This window comes from Bactrocera dorsalis, chromosome 1, assembly GCF_023373825.1.
Source record: "Bactrocera dorsalis isolate Fly_Bdor chromosome 1, ASM2337382v1, whole genome shotgun sequence".
Lineage (NCBI taxonomy): Eukaryota > Metazoa > Arthropoda > Insecta > Diptera > Tephritidae > Bactrocera > Bactrocera dorsalis.
The window spans coordinates 114,715,688-114,720,121 of record NC_064303.1 but is presented as its reverse complement, the minus strand read 5'-3'; positions in this window follow the sequence as shown (position 1 = coordinate 114,720,121).

Sequence of the window (4,434 nt, the reverse complement as noted above, 5' to 3'; positions counted from 1 at the left end):
ATGAGAGTAAATAAAAAAGAAGTATGTACTCGTGTATAGCAAAAGTAGTGCGGAGCTTCGGTTCTTATTCGTTTAAGTAGTACAAGTTCAATGCGCTCGAAATTAGTGGTATTTGAGGTAAGTGGGTTATTGCGCTGACCTCTTCTGGCCGCTTGTACATCTCCTTGTGTATCCTCTTCCCAGGTCAATTTGTGAGCTTGACCAGTGTTGAACTTGTTTCTTCGCGCAAATTTTCGCGCTCACTCCACTTGCTCCATATCCACATATAATAAGTGTTCTTTAGACACAGATGGGTGTATGCACATACTTACATATGTATCTACAAATAACTTCGTACATACATATGGCGTTAGATGTCCAATGTTGGCACTGTGGCGAAAGCAAAGAAAAAAAACAATCGTGATTCATTTTCACTTTCTCGAAGAAGAGTCTGTTCGCAACCGCCCATTTGCTTAATCGCCCATCCAACAGACCACGTGTTTGTCTGCTCATTTATTGTACATTAACAGGAGGTTGCACGTCTCCACATACGCATACATATGTATCTATTTACAAATGGGCTTAGCACACATATACATACATATGTATAACTGTGAATATTTAGGAAGCATTTGTTTCCGCGGCTGCCTTAGTCAAAACATCAGAAATTGCTGTGCTCACATATGCGGGCGTACATAAAAATGTCTGGGGCATGTAGCACAAATGCAACAAGTGTCCTTCGCGCGGCGTCATGTCTTCGCTTTTAGCCACAATCGGGAATCCCCGTCGAATGTCCTTGATTTACGCTTCAATTTCACTCCGTCTGTCCTTGTCGTACTTTCCTTAACTTTCGCGTGAGCCAACTTGTCAATGACGCCGCTTTATCATGTGTGAGCAACTAAATCACGAACTCCGTAAGAGGTAAAGCAATACGGAGAGAAATCCGGTGGAATACCTAATTTTCGAAATGGTTCGAGAGTAAGGAATATTGCAATTTTAATTGTGCATGCCTCGTGTAGATCCGTGGTGTGAGAGCTCTTCCACAATTCATCTCGTTGATCTACCTTTGGTCGAACAGTGCGTCTCAGCTATATGTAGAGCTATTGCCATTTCCTGGCTGATATTATCCCCTACACTTCTTTCGTCTAACTTCACTGTATTTACTGCGCTGCTCAGGTAACCTTACTCTTGATATTAAATACATACTTACTTATGTCAGCGTAATGGAGAAAACCAGCTTTCAGCAATTAATGAATGAGTGATGGAATGACACTTTATTGGTGCAACTTTATACAAGAGCACGTATCTATATATGTATGTGTATATATATACAATATGTTACTGTGTATTTATGCCAAAGACATTTCTTCGAGTCCGCATCTCTTTGCGCTCATTACTTCAGTACTTTATTTTAATGGAGTATCGATGTGCAAGCCGCCATTTTCCATTAAAAATTAGTAATGTAGAATCTAGAGTCTCTCGGCAGGTGATGCAGATGATTCGGTAACCACATTTTATTAACTGACTATAATATATACCATAAATATCTGCAAGTTATTTTAAATACCCGTTTTCAAGTTTACAACATAAGCACTGAGAACATTTACTAGCAAAATGTGACAAAATATAAAAAAAAAACAACTCAGGTGTGAAGGTATATCCTTATAAATCATTATATTAACCAGTTGAACCGATTTCACGAGGTCTGTCTACTATGTTGAGCTGAACGATCTGATATAAAGTAGTCGAAAAGTTTCGCTTTTTTTATTAAATTTCAACATATTTTTTTTATATTTATAATGAACTTTAATGAACCAAATATATACGATTTGGGTGTACCACTTTTTTCTATTTTTCTGCTAGAGACATTATTCCATCAGTGTAAAACTTTTATGCTCTCTGCTTTCTCGGCGAAAAACTGCGACAAGTAATTTTCATAGGCTTCTCTTGAAGCCAATTTTACTACATTAATAGAGTTCTGCGTAGACCGAATCAATTGGTAGTCTGATGGTGCAAAGTCAGGGCTATATGGTGGATGCATCAAAACTTCTCAGCCGAGCTCTCCCAGTTTTTGCCGAGTCATCAAAGATGTGTGTGGTCTAGCGTTGTCCTGATGGAAGACGAATCCATTTGTGTTCATCAGCTCTGGCGGGTTTCTCATCAGTTGTTGACAGTAAAATGTAGATTCAATTGTTCGACCAGGCTGAAGCAGCTCATAGTGCATGATTGCTTTCCAACCCCACCAAACACTCAGCATAACCTTGCGAGGCGTCAATCCTAGTTTTGCGACCATTTGTTGAGCTTCACTACGCCTGGACTATGATCTTTTTCGCATATTATTGTAGTATTTGATCCACTTCTCGTTTCCTGTTACCATTCGCTTGAGAAATGGTTCGATTTCATTTCGTTTCAGCAGAGAATCGCAGATGTTAATTTGGTCCATTAAATTTTTCACAGACTATTCATATGGTACCGAAACGTCGAGCATCTTTTTGTAGGCAGCATTTTCTAAATAGCTCAAAACTATTTGATGATGAATGTTAAGTTCCTTAGTATTGTCTTGCCTGCTTATGTGACCGTCCTGCTCAATCTTTTCCATAATTTCATCCACTTTTTCAACAATGGGTTGGCCAGAGCGAGGTGCGTCTTTCACATGAAAATTTCTGGAACGGAAGCGAGCGAACCATTGTTGTGCTACACGAACTGATACAGTGTCGTCTCCGTAAACTTCACAAATTTCATCGGTGGTTTGCGTGGCATCTTCCCTTTTTTATACAAAAATTTCAAAATATAGCGAATTTCTTCATTATTTTCACTCATTTTGAACAGCTGTAACTCTTTTTCAACCTCCCCGAATTTAATTTTATATGAAGCTTAAAATCTCACCTTTCCAACACTATATGGTATGACACAATAGGGGTATTCTCTTGCTCTTGCAAAACCTTTGCACAGTGCACGACAACAACAAGGCGTTTTGTATAAACTCAAGCAATTGTACGCATGCCTTTGTATTTTTCAAACTGAGTGACGGCAACGAGGCGAGCTTACATCATGCCATTATCAAATTGTTATCAAAATATCAATATTGATCGTAAATAGAATTACAGATGAGCTGCAATAAACTTTTAGTAGCAGATAATTAAGAATTGTCACAAGAAATAACAAATTTAATAATAATTTGACATCGGGAGTACGGACAGCTTGTTACTGGTTAATTAAAATGGAGCAGTCAGTCGTAAAACGAAAATTTACTCATAGAAATTTCGTATAATTGATGTTTTTACGAGCTGCCCATGTGCGCCTTCAACACACGCACACAAATACACAAGCGCCGAACTCCCCACAAATATCCACAGATACTCATTGTAAATGCGCTATGTATGTATGTATGTGCAACATTGTTACTGTCATTACATATGTAAGTATTCAAATAAAATGCACAAAAGGTACGCTCAGTAAATTCGTAGAGTTGCGTTATATCCACATAAAGCCGTTGCACAGAAGTGCGAAATATTCGCTCTTGACTTTTCATAACTTAAATGTAAAAGTGTATGTTTTCGGTGTAGTAAATACATTACTACAATGGTATTGAAGAGGCGCAAGAATTTCTCCGCATGTGATGAGATATCAAATTCGCTATTAGAAATTCCGTCTTTAATTGAATGCTGTACTTAACCTAATCAAATAATGTTTTATGAAATTAGAATTGTCAAAATAACCTAATAAAAACGCAAAATAAACACCAACTCACACACACACACATATGTATGTACCTTCACTCAACAATTTTGAGATATGAATGTGTGCGTTGATTACGATTAATTGAAAATTGTTTAACACACTCGTATCTGCTTATCGCAAGGCAGCCAGTCGCTGAGTTAAGGAGCGCTTAATTAAAACTTAAATATCGATATCTGTGTACCTGCCTGAGCTTAGCTACATACAGACAACGCTTATTTGCTTAGTATGGTAAGATATGGCAGCAGAGAGCGATTACAGCGTTACGGTTATGCAGAGCGAAGCGCGAACACGTTTAATTAAACTCTGGAACCCTGCACTTATACACTCACACATACATACATAACATACACACATACCTCCATATTATGCTGGAAATATTGCAGCCATTTATAGTTAAAGGGACAATACAAAGTGGTTCGAATATATTGTATGTAAATAACAGGTCACCGTGGACGCCTAAAAGAGGCTACCGCCGACCAAAACATTAAAAAAGTTTCGAAATAAAACACATTTTTTTCAAAATTGTTTTTTTTTTTTCAGTCAACATAGTAGTTCCCTTTTACATACATACATGCATGCAGTCCTCTGCACTTGGCTGCTATTTTTAGCAAAGAAATGTTTTTGCAAATATCGCGACTCTTAAAATATTGGCAGTAGTTGCAACATACATACATATCTATGCATATATGTAAGAGTGTACACTCATAGTATAAT